Consider the following 21,430-nt stretch of genomic DNA (forward strand, 5'->3'; position numbering starts at 1 on the left):
GTTGTAACTGTTTGAAGAGGGTAGATTGAAGCATCTGCCTCGGGGGCTGGTAAGCGGCAGAGGTAAGGGAGCAGATGAGAGTAACTTACCTAGTTGTGCTGTGTCTTTGGATGCTGCATCGGCCTATGTGTTTCTTTTTCTTTCACAGGTGTCTCACACAGGCTCAAAGGAGCAAACTGCACTCTGAAGAGCTGTGTAAGAAGAGGGGCTGGTCATGAGCTGGGTTGGAGCAGAACGACCAAGTAGCACAAGGTGACTATGAAAGGTGTCCGTCTTGCTTTGCAGGTGCCGTGGCAGGCTCTCCACAGAAGTGGATAAGGATATGAGATAAGGCCAGAGAGTGACAAGGAGCGGCACGTGCAGGGATGGTTTTGAAGCGCTGCGGTGGCTTACTCTTCTGTTCATCAGGTGCCACAGGCAAGGTGGGTTGTAACATCAGTCGTTATATTTGCATGAAAGCAGTTCACTTGAATGCCACAGTGCATCTGAGTAGGGTGTTCTAGCAGAACAAGCTTGTCTGGCACAGCGGTGCCTGATGGCAATGTGTTTCCTCAGGTGAAGAGGTGCCTGAAGCCCCATCCTATCTAGCCTGCACACAATTATCTGAGAATGAAAGCTGCTTTCCAGTAATTCAGAAAGCCAAGTTACGTCTCAGCCTTGAGCATCTCGGGCTTTTGGGCCTGTCTGTAACATTTGGCACCAGCACTAATACTTTTTTTGGCATATGTTTAGCGTTTGGGGCCTGTGTCTGGGATTTGGGCCCTGTCTCGAACCAGTGGGGCTTTGTCCTGGGTTTTGGAGCCTGCCTCTAGAGTTCAGGGCCTGTGATTAGGCTTTTGGGGTCTGTGTCTGGGGGCCGGTATCTGGGGGCAAGGGGGGAGCTGCTTGTAGACCCTAGGGGCCGGCATTGAGGGGGTTGGGAGCTGACTCTACACCTTTGGGGCCTGCTTCTGGGGGCGGGGGGGGGTTGAGACCTGCATCTGGGGGAGGGGTGGGAGCTCTTTGTATTCCTTTGGAGCCTGTGTCAGGGGGCGGGGGGGGGGGGGGGGGGGGAAGGGGAGGGTTGGTTGGGAGGTGCTTGTACACTGTTGGAGCCTGGGTTGAGGGAGGAGGTTTGGAGCTGCTTCTACACCTTTGGGCCTGGCATCGGGGGTAGGGGGTTGGGTGCTGGTTGTAGGGGCCTGTGTTTGGGGGGGGGGCCTTGGGACCTGCGTCTGGGGGAGGGGTGGGAGCTGCTTGTACACCTTTGGGGCCTGCATGTGTGGGGGGTCAGGGCCTGTGTCTAGCGGGCTGGGAACTGCTTGTACAATGTAGGAATCTGTTTCTGCAGGGTGGCTGGGAGCTGTTTGTACAACTTTGGGGCCAGCATCTGGGGGTGGCTGGGAGCTGCCTGTACACTGTAGGGGCCTGTGTTTGTGGGGGCCTTGGGGGCCTCCCTCGGGGGGGGGGGGGAGGGTTGGGAGCTGCTTGTATAGGGTAGGGGGCCTGCCTGGCAGGGGTTGGGAGCTGCTTGTAGAATTTGGGTCGCTGTGTCTGGGGGGGGGGGTTCGGGCCTGTGTCTCAGGGGTGTTGGGAACTGGTTGTACACCTTTGGGTCCTGTCTCAGGGGGGGAGCTACTTGTACACTTTTGGGGTCTGTATTTGAGGGGGGTTGGGAGCTGCTTGTGCACTTTTGGACCTATGTTTAGGCTGGTTGGGAGTTGCTCATGCATTCTAGGTGCCTCCCTTTTGAGAAGGGTTGGGGCCTGCATCTGTGGGTGGTTGGGAGCTGCTTGTACACTATAGGGGCCATGGTCTTGGAGGGGGGTCTGGGCTGTTTATACACCTTTGTGGCCTGTGTTTGGGGGGGTGGGCCTGTGCCTGGGGAAGTTGGGAGCTGTTTGTTCACTCTAGGAGCCTCCATTTGGGGGTCTTTGGGGCCTCCCTTTGAGGGGGAGGGAGTTGGGAGTTGGTTGTACACCTCCGCATCCCGTGTCTTGGGGGGGGTGGGGGGAGTGGGACCGGTCTCTGAAGGGGCGGGTTGTGAGCTGCTTGTACACCTGTGTCGGGGGGAGGGTAGGGGGGTTGGCGGGGGTCGGGTCCGGGTCTTGGGCCAGTGTCTGGGTGGAGTCCAGTTCTTGGGAGGGGGTGGTGGGGTAGGAGCTGCTTGTGGGCAGTTGGGGTCTGCATCTGGGTGTGGTTGGTGCCTGCTTCTGTTGGCAGTTTGGGGCCTGCTTGTAGACTTGTGCAGCCTGGGTTTGGGGGCTTTTCTGTAACGTTTGGGGCCTGCATTTTTGCTTTGGGATGCATCTTGAGCTTTTGAGGCCTAGCAGTAGCATTTGGGGCCTGCATCTGGGGCTTTTCTGTAGCATTTTGGTTGCGTATTTGTGATTTGGGGCCTGTATCGTGGGTTTTGCCTTTTTTGTAGTTTCCATCTTTGTGTGTGTGTGTTTCGTTGTTGGTTGTCTGGGGTTAGGGGCAGGTTGGGGTTTGGATTAAAGTCAGTGTCATTAGCGTTAGGGGGTTGATAATAAGGGTTAGGGTTGTGGTTAGAGTTGTTAGGTTTAAGGGGAATAAGGATTTCAGGGTAAGGGGATCAAGGTTGTGGGAATAAAAATGTTGTTTTTGCGCAGTTACATCCTGTAGAGGGAAGGAAGGTGGTATTGAGATATGCTTGCAGTGATAAGACAGCTTAACAGTGTGAAATGAGTTCATCTGATTCGTGTCAATATGGAACAATGCTAGGGCCGCATGATATGATGAAAAGTCTGAGAAAACCAGAGTGGTTAATATATATAGTTCTTGAATCTTGCAAAGGAATGGTCCAGCAATTCGGGTCAATAGGGGATAAGAGAACAAAGGGGTTTCAGAATAACTGCTAACTATTACAACTGTTGCATGGGACACTATGCAAGTGTCTGCCATCCAGCCAAGATGGACAAAGGAGATGGACAAGAGAAAAGCCTGGGAGGAAGACTACAAGCCTTCAGTACGAGCGGCCCCCAGAGGGACCACCGGAGACTGATAACGCCTGCACCAGTGGGAGGGTTTGGATTCTGGGAACTAATTAGAATAACCCTGCCTTTTGTAGAAGTAGTAATGAATATGTATTAGCCTAGCAGCATAAAAACCAGCCGCCTGATGTAACTTGTGTGCGTCTTGGTGGAGCAGAGACTCCTGGCGCACCCAGCGCTGCTTGCTTACCTCTATTCAATTAATAAATTGTAAATTTCAATTGCAATCCTATTTGGGACCCAGTCATTTATTACAAGAGGGCGCTCGTCCGGGCGGGCTTTGGTTCCTGATTTCTGGTTTGATCTAGGAGAGGCACCCCCACCATTTGGTGGCTGCTGTTTGAGTCAGGTCGGAACTAATGGCATCTTGAACCTGAATAAAGGTAAGCAAAGTTTCTGATTCTTTTTTTCAGCTCCCTTGCCAGCTGCAGCACTATATTTTGCCCATAATTGTGTGTGTGAAGATCCGAACGAAGATGACGGAGTCGTAAGCATTTAAAGCGTATACCGTTCGGTTGGGTGGGGTTCGGTTGCCTGTGTGTGTAAGAGTGTGACTGAGATGGAACTTAGTTCCGAAGCGATTGTGGAGGTCTTCTAACCGCGGTTCCAATCTCCCGTGAGGGACTTGGCCGGTGAAGGACCGAAGGGATTCCTATAGGATTTGTGGGTGTGTGATAGGTCCTCGACCCCCTGCAAGACACTCTTACTAAGGTAACCAAGGGCTGTGGGAATTGCCAGAGTAAAATTCCTAGATGGGTCAGACAAAATCGAAGACCAGAGACCAGAAGAAAGGGAGCAAATTACCAGTCATACCACCAGAAAGTCCATTAGGAATAACGATTCGAAATTGGAATGATAGGGACCCCAGAAAAGGAAAAAGTAAATTAAAAATGGTCCAGGATTGTGTGACAGAATGGCCAAAGGAGCCTTTAAGACTACATGTCTTTTGGCCTGTTTTTGGATCCTTCAAAGACTGGATTTGCCAGGCCTTAAATATCCATGTTAATTCAAAGGAACCTTTTAGCCAGGAAGAAAGTGATTATGCAGGATTATGGATCAGGAGGACTTCACGTCCTTTTCCAGCCTCAATATTTACACTAAAAGCAGGTAAGAAATTTGAAGAACAAGAAGAACATGAAAAAGAAAAAGAAGATAAACGTGAGCCGTTGGATAAGCTACCACCTCCATATCCTAACAATCCACTCCCGGCGGCTCCCCCTCCGGTGGCTGTGGTATCGCCACCAGTACCACCGTTGCCCCAGCTTCCACCACCAACAGCACCAGAATTAGACCGACCTCCGGCCGCATGCAGGAGAAGTAGGACGGATGTATCTGAGAGGGCTTCTCTATATCCCTTAAGGGAGGTAACTGGTGTATAACTGGTGCGCGTCTTGGTGGAGCAGAGACTCCCGGCGTACCCAGCACTGTTTGCTTACCTCTATTCATTCAGTGAATTGTAAACTTTGATTGTAATCCTATTTGGGACTTTTATTTATTATAACAGACAACCTTGTAAAACGCAGACAACCAGAATCCTTACAGCAATTAGGTGGAAATCACGGCGTAAGAAACGTTACCACCTCAAAGAGTAAAAACCTCAAAAGAAATGTGACTTGTAACAGGCCAGCAGCTGTGTATTTTCTGTGAAGCACCAGCTAGATTATGAACCTTGAATAGCACAGTTAAAGGGGAAACAGGGGAGGGTCGGGAGGGTCCCGGTCCTCAGCAGAAAAAAAAAGTGTATAAACTGTGTATGGAATTAGTAGGCACCCTCCTGCTTGTGGGACACCCGCCATTGTAATCTCGAATAATAATGCTACTGTACTGAGATCCTCGACTCAGCCTATGCTATTTGCTACAGATTGATTCAGGGTTTTAAGGTTTCAGGGATTGGGCACTAGGGTTGGGTTGCAGGGTAAGAGGTTTCAGGGTTTATGTTTAGGATTTTAAGGTTTTTAGGGTTGGAGTTTTAACGGTTAGGGTTTTAAGGATTTGGGGGTTAGGGTTTTAAGGGTTTCAGGGTTAGCGTGTTAGGGTATTAGAGTTTTTTGGGTTGTAGTGTTGATATGTTTTTTAGGGTTAGAGTCTTAAGGTTTTATTTTTGGTCAGTTATTTACGGTTAGGGTTTTAAGATCTTTTTTTTTTTTTTTTTTTTTTTTTTTTCAGGTTAGGTTCTCCAGGGCCAGGGTTTTGAGTATCCTAATTTTGGGGGTTAGGCTTTTGTGTGCCCTAATTTTTTGGGATCGGCTTTCAAGCATCCTAAGTAGTTGGGTTAGGGTTTTGAGCATCTTAATATTTTGGGTCTGGGTAATGAGCATCCTCAGTTTTCAGGATAGGGTTTTGAGCATCTTAATGTTTCCAGGATAGCGTTTGGAGCGTCCTAATGTTTTGGGTTGGGGCTTTGAGCGTCCTAATGTTTTTGGGTTAGGGTTTGGAGCGTCCTAAATTTTGAGGATAGGGTTCTGAGCATCTCAGTGTTTCCAGGATAGGGTTTTGAGCGTCCTAAGTATTTGGGATAGGTCTTTGAGCTTCCTAATGTTTTCCGGATAGGGTTTGGAGCATCTTAATGTTTTGGGTTTGGGTTTTGAGCGTCCGAATGTTTTTGGGTTAGGGCTTTGAGCGTCCTGTTTTCGGGATAGGGTTTTGAGCGTCCAAAGTTTTTGGGTTTGGGTTTTGAGCGTCCAAAGTGTTATAAGTTGCCCCCTTAATTAATTTTCAGAGAGCATTGTATTAATCATAGAAAGGAATTTATTGAGTAAGCAAACATCAAGCAAAACAGCACTGGGCAGCCGGGGAGTCTCAGCTCCGCCAACGGCACGCACCTCACCCCTGCCAGGGTCCCTTTTTATACCTTGCTAATTCTGGGATTACTCAGCACATCCTGGTATATTCTGCGACTGCGCGCACTGTTGCTATGTTCCCTCAACATAACCCTAAAATTAACCGTAACCATTACCCTAACACTTATCCTTACCTAACCCTAATCCTAACCCTTAGTCTAACTTTTAACCCTGACCCATAACCTTAGACTTCCCCTACCCTTACCCTTACTCTTCCCCTTACCCTAACCCTTACCCTTACACTTACGGTTACCATTAACCTTACCCTTACCCGAACACTTACCCTTACCCTATCCCTTACACTAATCCTTATCCATACAACTTCCGCTTACCCTAACACTTAACCTTAACCTAACCCTAACCCTAAACCTTACCTGAACCCTTACCCTGACCCTTACATTAACCCTAACCCTAAAACTTAACCTTAACCTTACCCTTAACCTTAACCTAATACTTACCCTTACTTTTCCCTCACCCTAACCCTAAAATTAACCCTAACCATTACCCCAACACTTACCCTTACCCTAACCCTCACCCTTACCATAACCCATACTCTAACACATACTTCTACCCGTACCCGTACCCTTACCGTAACCCTTACCCTTACCGTTACCGTAACCCTTACCCTTACCCTATCCCTTACCCTTAACCTAACCCTAAACCTTACCCTTATCCTAACACTTACCCTTACCGTAAACCTTACCCTTTCTGCTACATTTACCCTTAGCCTAAATCTAAACCTTACACTTACCCTTAGCCTAACCCTCGCCCTTACCATTACCCATACCCTTATTCTTACCCTTACCGTAACCCTACGGTTACCATTAACCTTACCCTTACCCTAACACTTATCCTGAACCTAACCCTTACCCTAAACCTTACCCCAACCCTTACCCTGACCCTTACATTAACCCTAACCTCTACCCTAAACCTTACACTTACTTTTAACCTTAACCTTACCCTTAACATTAACCTAATACTTACGCATACATTTTCCTGACTTTAACCCTAAAACTAACCCTTACCCTAACCCTTACACTTACCCTAACCCTAACCCTAACCCTTACTCTAACCCTTACCCTGACCTGTACCCTTACCCTTACCCTTACCCTTATACTCACCCTAATTCTTACCCATACCATAACCCATACCCTAACACATATTTGTACCCTTAACCTTACCCTTACCCTTACTCTATCTGTTACCCTTACGCTTACCCTTAACATAAACCTTACCCTTGACCTTACCCTTACCATAAGCCCTACAACAACACTTACATGTACACTTACGCTTACACTTACCCTAGCAATTACTCGTACAATTACCCTTACCCTTACCCTTACCCTTAACCTAAGCCGAAACCTTAAGCCTTACAGTAAACCTTACCCTTTCTGCTACACTTACCCTTAGCCTAAATCTAAACCTTACACTTACCCTTACTGTAACCCTCACCCTTACTGTTGCCAATACCCTTACTCTTACCCTTACCCTAACCCTTCTCCTTACACTTACTGTTACCTTTAACATTACCCTTACCCTAACACTTACACTTATCCTTATCCATACCCTTACCCTTACCCTAATCCTTACCCTTAACCTAACCCTAACCCTAAACCTTACCCCAGCCCTTACCCTGACCCTTACATTAACCCTAACCCTTACCCTAAAACTTACACTTACTCTTAACCTTAACCTTACCCTTAACTATTACCCTAACACTTACCCTTATGTTTCCCTCACCCTAACCCTAAAATTAACCCTAACCATTACCCTAACACTTACCCTTACCATAACCCATACCCTAACACGTACTTGTAGCCTTAACTTTACCATTCCCCTTACCCTTACCTTTACTGTCTCCGTTACCCTTACACTTACACTTAACATAAACCTTAAAGTTAACCTAACCCTTGTTATAAATGGCTCAGGATTCAAATTAGGATTAAATAAAAAAATAGGATTTATTGAAAGAATATAAAGGAATAGAGGTAAGCAAACAGCGCTGGGTGCACCGGGAGTCTCCGCTCCACCAGGACGCACACCAGTTACATCAAGCAGCTGATTTTTATGCTCCTAGACTAATACATATTCATTACTACTTCTAAAAAAAATAGATTATTAGAATTAGCTTCCGGGGTGCAGTCCCTCCTACTGGAGCATGCGCAGTCTCCTCTGGGGTCTCTTCTGGGGGTCTCTAGGGGTCTTTCATGCTGAAGGCTCGTAGTCTTCCTCTCCCCCTTTGTACTTACTTGGCACCATACCAAGTTTATAGAACATTCTCTTCAAGACTTGTCTCCCAGCCGTCCTTCAGCTTCTTTTTCCTTCCTCTTAATCTCTCGGCCCCCCTAACCAGATACCAAAGATCCGCATAGTATCCCATAACAGTCACTAGTTGTTATCAGTTGTTCTGAAACTCCCAGACATCAAACACAAACAGCTTCACGAGTAATTAAAACATTCTTCCCCAGCCATTCACAGACACATCTATAGCAGTGTTAGAAATAGAAGTCCGGAATAACAAAAGCAAACAGGTTCATAAATTTAAGGAGTGATAAATTGACTAGAATGAGGGGGAGACTGGGACACGCTGCAGCTGTGGTTCAAGAATTAAATTGCCAGTGCAGGGCCCAGAGGCAGACAGGATTCAAACAGAATTGTTCTTTATGGACACGAATTGTTAAAACATTCCTCACAATCCCTTATCTTCTTTTTAACATCCCCAATTCGTGTCTCTTCTGTTATTAATAATTGGATTTCATCAGTTTGTTCTTGGAGGGTCCAATTCTTAAGCATCATAATTGACATATTCCCTTCTTTTTTTAATGAAGTTATTACAAATGTACTATTTATCACCCGGTGTATTAATAATGTAAGACAAGGTATCATACAAGGTACAAATAATAACGTAATTACACCACATAACAATAAAAATAACACTCTTTTGACCCATGGTCCACCAGGCAGCCATGAAAATAAATCCCATTCCATATCCTTCCAGGTTTGTGTTTGCTCGCTCACCTCCCCCCTCCTTCTCTGGGATGGGAGAGAGAAATGGGAAAGTGAAGCCTGTGAGTTGAGTTAAAAACAAGAAGATAATAACAATAATGATGATAATAGTACTACTAGTAATAATGTGTACGAAACAAGTGATGCACAATGCAATTGCTCACCACCTGCTGTCCGATGCCCAACCTTACCCCGAGCAGTCCGGCCCTCCTCCCAGCCTGCCTGCTGGCAGGACAGTGAGAAGCTGAATTTGGCTTGGTCCTTGGCTTGGTGTAAGCACTGCTCTGTAACAATTAAAAACAATTAAAACATCAGCATATTATTAACATTCTTCTCATCCTAAACCAGAACATAACATTCTATCAGTTACTAGGAAGAAACACCTTTTCATCAATCTTTAAACAGTAATTACTAAAGTTAAATTTTCCACAGACTTCTCCTTCTTGTGCTAGCAAACAATCCAAAGCTAGGCAATTTTGATACAAAGCAGTTCTCATCTTTATAACTCATTTAGATCAGTTCTCATCATTTATAACTATTTCTATTACAGCTAATAACCTAATTATTCTATTAAGTATATATACTGAGGTCCTATAGCCCCAGGATCTGTCTTCTGCCCATGTAGCTGGATCATAATAGGCAAACGCCTTCAGGGTCGATTCAGGCTTGTGTTACCGTTCGGCCTGTCAGGGTGATCCAGCTCCTGTAAAACGAATCACAATTTTATATAGGTTTAAAAAAGAGGTTTTTTATGTTATTTTCTCGGGACAACCTGATCTTAGTGTGGGAGAAGTCCGGTCGAGGCCCTCTCATTCGGCAGTCAATACCGATAGGGGTTGCCTCCCTCGGTAGACCATACACACCACAGTGGAGGGTCCTGCCCCAGTCTTGCCTTCTCCCTTTTCTCCCTTTAGGCTTGTCCTTTTTATTTGGCATCCTTAATTCATGCAGAGCCTCGTTGCCAGAATATTAGTTCTCCCTTAGCTTGAGTTTCAGTTTCCCAGGAGCGGACTCAACCCTCCAAGTTTCAGTAGTTACTGGTCCTTTTATTCTGGATGCGTGGGTCCCTTTCTGCAGTTCTCACAGCTGTTTCAGTAGTCAGTAAAACAAGGTACAGTCCCTCACATCGAGGGTTCAGTGATTCTTCCCTCCCGTGGCTGCTTGTTGAAACACTTTATTTTTTATCTTCTGACAAGTTAAATAGCAGTTATTTAATTTGCTTTGCCGTATGGCCCTTTCCAGGTTCCTGTAGCAGGATTCATCTGATAGCCTTTCAGGTTGATACAGATTTGACTACAGGGTTTTGGCATTCATCACTATCTCCACAGTTTCACAGCTGGACAGTCACATTCATTTATGTTGCATTCCTTCAGGGGCTCATCACCCCAGTCCTTGCAGTCTCTCTGCTGGTTACACACTTTATTGATATCTATGCATTCTCCACTTCTGCACTTGAATTTGCCAGGTCCAGAGCACTGAATAACATTGTTACAGTTTGCTTCATCAGTGCCATCCAGACAGTCTCTCACACCACTGCACTGCCTACTCCCATGGACACAGTTCACATCTGAACTGGTCTGGCCTACAGGTCCAGGAAGGGCAGTTAATTTCATCTCTTCCATCCTTACAGTAAGGATCTCTATCACATCGCCACAATTCTCTTCATCTTCTCCACTGTCACAGTCTTTTTCACCATCACATTTCCATGACACTGTTCTCATATGACACAGCTCAGCACTTTCATCAGACCCATCTTCACAATCCAGATCCCCATCACACTGCCATCTGTTTGGCACACACTGACCACTGTTGCACACAAAGTCAGATTCAGCACACATCTTCTTCACACATCTTCTTCACACAAACACTCTCATCACTGCCATCTGAGCAGTCTTCACATTTTACTCTAGCACCGTCGGCAGCAGTGCACAGTCAGGCGAAGGCGAGCAGCAGGCAGAGCGCCTCGCCTCGCACCGTCACCTGTGTCACTTATACTACTCCTATTACCCATGCTGTTAGTGTCAGTGGCATCCTCCTTTTCTTTTTGCCACTGACCATTCACCACAAACGGATGAGACACATGATTACTAGTTAGGAAAGAGAGTGTAACGTCTGCTATATGGCTGCAGGCAGTGCCAGCTGCAACCTTAGGTTTGTGAAAGAGCCTGCTGGTGGTCATTTGGCAGTGTAATCTGCGTCTCTGCACTCCTGCCCTGCAATAGAGCTTAGTCGTCATTAGTAACAGTTATAACACCAATCTGGGGACTAATAGTCTTTTTTGCATTGCAAGATAAACCTTTTATAAAAAGAATGCTAGAGTGAAGCAGCACAGCCGCTGCTGCCGCTGCCTCCATGGTTACGTCAGACAGGCTGCAGGGTCCTGATGTCCGCCCCTCTGCTCTGTGCCGACTGGCCACACGGTGAGGGTCGGCTACCGGTGTCCACTGACGCCTCTGGTCTCCCGTAGCAACTCAATCTTGGATGTCCCGCAATTACTTCAATTCCCCGCGTTTTCCGGCTTCTGTCCGGTCTATTCTGTGTCTCTCAGAGCCGTCCGTGGCTCTGCAGCGTCTCTCAGGGCTCTCTCCGTCCAGTGGTAGTCCCTCCGTAGTGTCTCGGGTCTCCCAGCGCCACTCCAGTCTCTCGGCACCGCTCCGGTCTCTCGGCCTGTTCAGGTCTCAGCGAGTCCAGGTCTCGGCCTGTGCAGGCCTCATATGTTGCAGAAAGCATGTCATATCATGCTCCTGCCTTTTTCTTGTCACAGTCAAAACATTTAAGAGCAAAAATAGGATACACAAGATACACAAGATACACTGGGCACCACCACTCAAAACTTGGATAAAACAGCACTTCTTTTCAGTCTGTCAAGCACTTCGTTCGTCTCTGCCCACTCCCCTTGTGGAGAGTACGGAACAACGGATCGGAACTCTGCACTCGCTTTGCAGCAACGCTGCGTCTCACTCACACAGCACAATCGCACACGGAGGCCTCCAGCACATCTCATTCATACCACAGGAATATAATTTAGAATGATAACCAACCAAACAAGTATTGTCTCTGACTGTGTTCTTCGTGAAGTGACTTGTAACACTTTGTTTCAAACCCTTACATTTACACAAATACTTTCAACACAAAATACATACAATATGCAAATATTACAATATACAAAATGTCAACACAAAATACATACATAAAAACACATACAATTATTAACACTCCAGTTAGTATCCCTCCAGCAGCTGAAAACATACCGTTTGTCTGCAGTTTCAGGAGATCTTTGCTCCTGCGGTGAGCAGCTGAGAGTGGAGTCCCCTCCGAGCAAAAACGCTCAGGGTGCACCTAGGGGCGTCCACGCTGCAGCCGATCCCGCAGCCGAGCAGAGTGTCTCCTGCCTGGCTCACCAAAATGACTCACAGAAAGCTGACTCCACAATCAGTAAGATTGTAAAGTAGGTATGTTTACTCAGTTCCATGCAGCACGGGGCGGGTAGTCCCACCAAAGTCGTGCACGCCTAACGTGGCAAATTGCTCTAGTAAAGAGTTACATATACATGAACATTCCTATACATATACATATTCCTAAGCTGTCCCTTTGTGAGCAGTCCTCCTTATCTCAGACCCCTTGATTAAAGTCCGAACCATGAGGTTGTTTTTGATCTGGTTCTCGGGGTCCGAGAGGCTCCTGTTATCTGGTGGTATAAGTGCAGCACAGGCACAAATGTAGCACATATTCATTCTTAATCAATTGCTCTCAAATTTCTAATTCCAATGTTTCAGCTTGCTCTTTTCTGGATCCATGGGTATTCTACTATTAATGTTCAAAGCCTGACAGACCCCGTCCTCCGTGGATCAAAATACATGGGGTCTTAAGAGTTCTTTTGGTCATTCTATCATATAATACAGGATCATTTTTAATTTCCTCTTTAATTTTCTGGGGCCCCTATTGTTCCAATTTCTAATCATTATTCGTAATGGACTTTTTGGTCATATATCTGGTAATTTGCTCCCTTTCTGGTCCTTGGTCTTCGATTTTATCTGACCCATCCGGGAATTTTACTAGTGGCAATTCCCACAGTCCTTGGTTGCCCCTAGTGAGAGTGTCTTGCAGGGGGTTTAGGACCTATCACCCACCCACGTATCCCTCTCTTCACCAGCCCAGCACCCCCGACAGGAGATTAGAACTGGTGAGAAAACAAAAAGACCTCCACACGGACTTTAGAAGTCTCAGTTACACTCTCACACACAAACACTAGCAACCGCACCTTTACCCAACCGGACGGTATCTTACGAATCAGTCGTATTCATCCAGAATCCAACTGGACGGTATCCACAAGCATCTCTGCTGTCTTCTATGAAAGAATATAAAGGAATAGAGGTAAGCAAACAGCGCTGGGTGCACCGGGAGTCTCCGCTCCACCAGGACGCACACCAGTTACATCAAGCAGCTGATTTTTATGCTCCTAGACTAATACATATTCATTACTACTTCTAAAAAAAATAGATTATTAAAATTAGCTTCCGGGGTGCAGTCTCTCCTACTGGAGCATGCGCAGTCTCCTCTGGGGTCTCTTCTGGGGGTCTCTAGGGGTCTTTCATGCTGAAGGCTCTGATTCAAAGATCGAAGCCGAAATTCCTTTAAGTGGTATATTCTTTATTGTAGCGCTGGATGCACGGGGGATCTCTCCACCTATCGTGCATACCCAAAGCGGAAAGCAGTCTTGAATTTATACAATCAATCTATCAATATTCTACAAGTGCCTATACATATTCATTACCTATCCCCGCCTTCCCTCGCTTCTCATGCTAATTAGCCTTTTGGCACCTTGCGCCTGCGTAGAGCCTCCCAAGAATTGTGGGCAGGGGTCTTTGGGACGTGGGCAGGGGTCTTTGGGAGGAAGACCCCGAGTCTTCCTCACAGTGTACTTTTCACCTTTGGTCAGGAATCTGCTGAATTGGCATGTTTCTTAATTGCAAGAGCTGGTTGTTGCTAATTCTTCCGTTTGTTGTATCTTTATAATGAATTCCAATGTCCAGTTTCAAGATTTATAGTCCTTACATTCGTTTCTCTGTCCGTCTGCCGCTTCCTTATCATGAGTTCCAGTGTCTTGTTTCGAGATATACAGTCCATGTCTGGGGATTGCCCTTGCCTCCCCAATACCTCCCCAGTACCTCCTTAATCAATCCCCCCTTTTCTTTTCCCATGCAAATTCTTTTGCATCAGATACTTTCATTATTTACAGTAACACAACAAAGCAGGCATCTAAACAACATGCACACAAATATTCCTAACACTACTAATACGATTAGAGCAATGAATACTTGTTTCAACCATTGGAAATTGGGCAACCAGGAGGTTAACTTAGTCCATAGTTCACTAAAACTCCATGAAAGATCATCTTTACTGATCTCATGTAGGATCCTGGTCTGCTTCCATATTTCTTCCAGGTCGGTAGAGATCCTTCCACTCTGATCTACATACATACAATAACTTGTGTTTATTACTGTACAGACTCCCCCTTGAGTGGCCAGTAACAAGTCTAGGGTCATCCGATTTTGGAATACTACCTGTGATAAACTAGATATCTCTTCTTGTTGAGCCTTTATAGCATCCAGAATTTTGTTTTCTAACTTCTCTATAATTGCAGAAATATTAACTATTGCCTTTTCCAATTCACTCACTCCTAACCATGGGATAAACCATTGAACGAAACTATGAAAAGGGGTGTGTCTCTCTATCAATGGATTGTTAATTTTTCGTCTGATTCTCCGCATATGAGTTCTCAAGTAACCTCGAGGCACTACATCATGTACTGTCATATTGGGGACTACCGCTCCAAGAGTGCAAGTTCCCTTCCAATTCTCAGGCAAGACCTTACGGGCTGTATCGTTGCATAGCCAATACCACCCTTTTCCTTCTGGAACCGTCCAGCTGGTTGAATTTGCCCAGCCGCTAGTCGTACTAATATCAATTGTTCAATTACAAGATGTCTGATTTCCCACATAGGTAGTATCCGTATTTATACAATGCTGTTTTCCTATACCCTTACGCGGGTTACACCTTTGTACACATACATAATAGGATTCTAACGGCATGAAGCTACTCACTTCTAGTTCCAAAACTTCTTAATATTTTCGACCCCAAGATGTGTTTTCCCACAAATTAGTCCAAGATAAGTTTGCAGGCAAGGGAATCCCGATTAACGATACACCCTTATTCCCATGCTGTGGCAGATGGGTGCATACCCAACAGTTCGTCTTATTAGTTACTTGAGAAATTGTTTGTATTAAGGTCAGGTGTAAGTTCTCATCCCAAGTTGCCCACCCCAAATCCGAGAACCGCACCCCTGCAATCATTAGGATCTGGAAAACCGTAATTTTGTTGGTCCAATTGGAGTGGTGGTCTATATCCTCGCCGGGACCTTCTTCACCCTTGAATTGTGGATCCAAGCTGCTTGCTTCTTAATCTTAATGGCGGTGTGTGTTGTCAGTAATACTTGGTATGCTCCCATCCACTTTCCTTCCATTTTTCCTGTAGGAGTTGTCCTGAAAAAGTCTTTATATATATATAATTCCCGAGCTTAAAGGGGTGGATTGGTTGATCCAACCCTCTAGCCCTGGTCCCTAAAACAAATGTATGTACTTTATTTAATTGTTTCTGAAGTTCAGTTATATAAGCATATAAATATTCTGATCCTAACTGCGTTAGGTCCTCTCCACTAAATAGAAATTGCTACGGCCTTCCATATAAGATTTTGAAGGGACTCAAATTCCCTTTTATTCTAGGTTTAACTCTAATTCCAAGTAATGCTAAAGGGAGGGATTGAGGCCATGACAAATTAGCTTCTTATCCAATTTTAGCTATTTATTGTTTAATTAAATGGTTCATTTTTTCTACCTGTCCACTTGCCTGTGGTCTATAAGGAGCATGCAGTTGCCAATCTATCTTTAGAATCTTACTTATCTGTTGTACCACTTGCGCACAAAAATGTGAAACTCTATCAGAAGACATTGCTACTAGAATCCCAAAGCATGGTATTATTTCATTTAACAAGACTTTAACCACTTCTCTTGCTTTGTTTGTTTGACAGGGAAAGGCTTCAGGCCTTCCTGAAAACGTGTCAGTCAGAACCAGTAAATAATGATACCCCCCTTTTCTAGGGAGTTCTGAAAAATCAATTTGCCACTGTTGCCCCGAATAATTTCCTTTACCGATTATTCCAAATTTTATTCTATCCTTGGTATTGGGGTTATTGTGTAAGCAAATGCTACATTGTTGAGTTACTTGTTTTATCATATCGTCCCACTAATGTCTGACGCAGGCTCTTATGCAGTGTGCCAGCTCCCCAATACGTTTTATTGTGTTCTGTAAGAACTATGGGCCATGTCAAACTAGAGGGTATTACTATGGGGTTATCTTTTAAATATACTCATCCATCTGGTTTCATTTTACCTTTCAAATCTTCAATTAATTTTAAGTCTTCTTTTGTATAATTTGGATATAGTTTGGATTTTACCGTCTGGTATCAAAGACAATGCCTTCACCTCAGTTATTTCAGCTGCCTGCTTAGCCTCTGCCAATCGATTTCCAATTTCAAAATCGGTGTTCCCCTTTTGGTGTCCCTGACAATGCATGATAGCTACCTTTTCTGGTTGTTTTACAGCCTCTAACAATTTTAAAATTACTTCAGCATACTTTGTGTTTTCACTGAGCGGTCAGCAATCCATGTTCTTTCCAAATTGCTCCATGAGCATGTACCACGCCGAATGTATATTTAGAATCTGTCCAAATATTTACCCTTTTTCCCGCTGCCAGTTCCAATGCTCTCGTGAGAGCAACTATCTCCGCCTTTTGAGCTGATGTTCCAGGGGGTAAAGGCTTAGACTCGATTACCTGCTGAGTAGTTGTTATAGCATATCCAGCTTTATGTTGTCTTTGCATAACAAAACTGCTTCCATCCGTGAACCAAGTTTCTTCCGCATCTTCCATGGGCTCCTCCTTAAGGTCTGGTCGGCTGGAATACACAGTCTCTAGAGTTTCTAAACAATCGTGAATCACAGCTTGTGCCGGAGCATCACTAAGAAAAGAGGCTAAATTCACAATATGAATTATCACAATTTCCATGTTGTCCTGTTCTACCAATATTGCTTGATATTTCAAAATCATCAATTCTTGTTTAAGTTGTTTAAAGACTTTTTGTGCTTCTCCAGTCCAGACTAACTTTGACTGGTTAATCTTTATCAATTCACATAGAGGCTTTACCAATAGTCCATAATTATAAATCCAAAGGCGACACCAACCTGTCATTCCTAAAAAGCTTTGTAGCTCCTTTACCATTTGAGGTTCTGGAGTCCGGCAAATGACTTCCTTATGTTCAGTTCCTAGTTCTCGTTGTCCTTCCGAAATGTCAAATCCCAGATAGGTCACACTTTGTTGAGCCAGCTGGACTTTCTGTCAAGAGACTTGATATCCATTTAAACCCAGAAAATTAAGACAACTTATAGTCCATTGAATACAACTCCCTTTAGTCTCGGTAGCTATTAAGAGATCATCTACATATTGTAACAAAGCACCTTCAGTGTCCGGAGGTATCCATGTTTGGAGTTGCCTTGCTAATTGGTTTCCAAAAATAGTGGGGCTATTCTTGAATCCTTGAGGTAGTAATGTCCACGTAAGCTGCGTCTTTCTGCCTGAATCGGGATTTTCCCATTCAAAGGCGAATAGGTTTTGGCTTTCTGTGGCTAAGCCTAGGCAGAAGAAGGCATCTTTTAAATCCAGTACGGTAAACCAGACTTGACTATTCTTTAATTTAGTCAGCAAAGTATAAGGGTTTGCCACTACTGGATGTATATCCTCAGTGATTTTATTTATGGCCCTCAAATCCTGAACTAGCCTATAACTTTTTCATCTGCCTTTTTAATTGGCAATATGGGTGTATTGTATTCTGATTCGCATTCAATCAATAATCCATACTGTAAAAATTTATTAATTATCTCTTTAATTCCTTTCCTATCTTCTATCCTCAAAGGATATTACTTAACCTTAATGGGTTTCTCTCCTGGCTTTAATTTAATAATTAGTAAGGTCACATTTTTACCTCTTTCAGGGGTTTCAGTAGCCCAAACTCCTGGACATACTTGATCTGTGATCTCTAAAGGTATTTCACTTTTAGGGTCAGTTTGTATTAGTGCCAAGCTTAACACATTTATTAGTTGCTTTTCTCCTATTCTTAATTCCATTTTCCCTTTTTCAAAGACAATTTCTGTTCCTACTTGCTCTAATAAATCTCTACCTAAGAGTGCCCATGAGGAGCTAGGCATAGATAAAAATCTGTGTATGCCCCATGGTTTCCCTAACTTGTACTTCAAAGGTTCACAAAAATAAGCCTTTTCAGTTACACCTTGTCCTGGTTTCAGTTAGAACAGAGTTAATTTTCTTCCTAGTAGCTGATAGAATGCTATGTTTTGGCTTAGGATGAGAAGAGTGCTGATAACACCCTGATGTTTTAATTGTTGCAGAGCAGTGCTTATACCAAGCCAAGGACACCTCAGCCTTTGGCTCTGTCCTGCCAACAGGCAGGCTGGGGGTGCAGCAAGAGCTGGGAGGGGACAGACCCAGGACAGGTGACCCGAACTAGCCAAAGGGGTATTCCATACCATCTGATGTCAGGCTAAACAATACATAGGGGTGGCTAGCCAGGGGGAGGGGGCCGGACTGCTCGGGGTTAGGCTGGGCATCGGTCAGCAGGTGGTGAGCAATTGCATTGTGCATCACTTGTTTGTACACATTATTAGTAGTGGTACTATTGATTCAAAGATCGAAGCCGAAATTCCTTTAAGTGGTATATTCTTTATTGCAGCGCTGGATGCACGGGGGATCTCTCCACCTATCGTGCATACTCAAAGCAGAAAGCAGTCTTGAATTTATACAATCAATCTATCAATATTCTACAAGCACCTATACATATGCATTACCTATCCCCGCCTTCCCTCGCTTCTCATGCTAATTAGTCTTTTGGCACCTTGCGCCTGCGCAGAGCCTTCCAAGAATTGTGGGCAGGGGTCTTTGGGACGTGGGCAGGGGTCTTTGGGAGGAAGACCCCGAGTCTTCCTCACAGTGTACTTTTCACCTTTGGTCAGGAATCTGCTGAATTGGCATGTTTCTTAATTGCGAGAGCTGGTTGTTGCCAATTCTTCCGTTTGTTGTATCTTTATAATGAATTCCAATGTCCAGTTTTGAGATTTATAGTCCTTAAGTTTGTTTCTCTGTCCGTCTGCCGCTTCCTTATCATGAGTTCCAGTGTCTTGTTTCGAGATATACAGTCCATGTCTGGGGATTGTCCTTGCCTCCCCAATACCTCCCCAATACCTCCTTAATCAATCCCCCCTTTTCTTTTCCCATGCAAATTCTTTTGCATCAGATACTTTCATTATTTACAGTAACACAACAAAGCAGGCATCTAAACAACATGCACACAAATATTCCTAATACTACTAATGCGATTAGAGCAATGAACACTTGTTTCAACCATTGAAAATTGGGCAACCAGGAGGTTAACTTATTCCATATTTCACTAAAACTCCACGAAAGATCATCTTTACTGATATCATGTAGGACCCTTGTCTGCTTCCATATTTCTTCCAGGTCGGTAGAGATCCTTCCACTCTGATCTACATACACACAACAACTTGTGTTTATTACTGTACAGACTCCCCCTTGAGCGGCCAGTAACAAGTCTAGGGTCATCCGATTTTGTAATACTACCTGTGATAAACTAGATATCTCTTCTTGTTGAGCCTTTATAGCATCCAGAGTTTTGTTTTCTAACTTCTCTATAATTGCAGAAATATTAACTATTGCCTTTTCCAATTCACTCACTCCTAACCATGGGATAAACCATCAAACAAAACTATGAAAAGCGGTGTGTCTCTCTATCAATGGATTGTTAATTTTTCGTCTGATTCTCCGCATATGAGTTCTCAAGTAACCTCGAGGCACTACATCATGTACTGTCATATTGGGGACTACCGCTCCAAGAGTGCAAGTTCCCTTCCAATTCTCAGGCAAGACCTTACAGGCTGTATCATTGCATAGCCAATAGCACCCTTTTCCTTCTGGAACCGTCCAGCTGGTTGAATTTGCCCAGCCGCTAGTCGTACTAATATCAATTGTTCAATTACAAGATGTCTGATTTCCCACATAAGTAGTATCCGTATTTATACAATGCTGTTTTCCTATACCCTTAGGCGGGTTACACCTTTGTACACATACATAATAGGATTCTAACGGCATGAAGCTACTCACTTCTAGTTCCAAAACTGCTTAATATTTTCGACCCCAAGATGTGTTTTCCCACAAATTAGTCCAAGATAAGTTTGCAGGCAAGGGAATCCCAATTAACGATACACCCTTATTCCCATGCTGTGGCAGATGGGTGCATACCCAACAGTTCGTCTTATTAGTTACTTGAGAAATTGTTTGTATTAAGGTCAGGTGTAAGTTCTCATCCCAAGTTGCCCACCCTGAATCCGAGAACCGCACCCCTGCAATCATTAGGATCTGGAAAACCGTAATTTTGTTGGTCCAATTGGAGTGGTGGTCTATATCCTCGCCGGGACCTTCTTCACCCTTGAATTGTGGATCCAAGCTGCTTGCTTCTTAATCTTAATGGCGGTGTGTGTTGTCAGTAATACTTGGTATGGTCCCATCCACTTTCCTTCCATTTTTCCTGTAGGGGTTGTCCTGAAAAAGTCTTTATATATATATAATTCCCGAGCTTAAAGGGGTGGATTGGTTGATCCAACCCTCTAGCCCTGGTCCCTAAAACAAATGTATGTACTTTATTTAATTGTTTCTGAAGTTCAGTTATATAAGCATATAAATATTCTGATCCTAACTGCGTTAGGTCCTCTCCACTAAATAGAAATTGCTACGGCCTTCCATATAAGATTTTGAAGGGACTCAAATTCCCTTTTATTCTATGTTTGACTCTAATTCCAAGTAATGCTAAAGGGAGGGATTGAGGCCATGACAAATTAGCTTCTTATCCAATTTTAGCTATTTATTGTTTAATTAAATGGTTCATTTTTTCTACCTGTCCACTTGCCTGTGGTCTATAAGGAGTATGCAGTTGCCAATCTATCTTTAGAATCTTACTTATCTGTTCTACCACTTGTGCACAAAAATGTGAAACTCTATCAGAAGACATTGCTACTAGAATCCCAAAGCATGGTATTATTTCATTTAACAAGACTTTAACCACTTCTCTTGCTTTGTTTGTTCGACAGGGAAAGGCTTCAGGCCTTCCTGAAAACGTGTCAGTCAGAACCAGTAAATAATGATACCCCCCTTTTCTAGGGAGTTCTGAAAAATCAATTTGCCACTGTTGCCCCGAATAATTTCCTTTACCGATTATTCCAAATTTTATTCTATTCTTGGTATTGGGGTTATTGTATAAACAAATGCTACATTGTTGAGTTACTTGTTTTATCATATCGTCCCACTAATGTCTGACGCAGGCTCTTATGCAGTGTGCCAGCTCCCCAATACGTTTTATTGTGTTCTGTAAGAACTATGGGCCATGTCAAACTAGAG

The 21,430-nt window shown here is 44.3% G+C and overlaps 2 long non-coding RNA genes across 2 annotated transcripts; one reads left to right on the plus strand and one right to left on the minus strand.

Moving 5' to 3' along the window:
• LOC311441751 lies at positions 1 to 331 on the plus strand. Its single transcript, XR_014696194.1, has 3 exons — positions 1 to 62; positions 149 to 195; positions 286 to 331. It is a non-coding gene; the product is annotated as an uncharacterized lncRNA (long non-coding RNA).
• Positions 332 to 7,763: 7,432 nt separating this feature from the next.
• LOC311441690 lies at positions 7,764 to 20,661 on the minus strand. Its single transcript, XR_014696157.1, has 3 exons — positions 19,194 to 20,661; positions 13,101 to 13,996; positions 7,764 to 9,123 (listed from the first exon to the last, which is right to left on the minus strand). It is a non-coding gene; the product is annotated as an uncharacterized lncRNA (long non-coding RNA).
• Positions 20,662 to 21,430: the final 769 nt, after the last annotated feature.

This window comes from Aythya ferina, assembly GCF_964211825.1.
Source record: "Aythya ferina genome assembly, chromosome: 9".
Taxonomy (NCBI): Eukaryota; Metazoa; Chordata; class Aves; order Anseriformes; family Anatidae; genus Aythya; species Aythya ferina.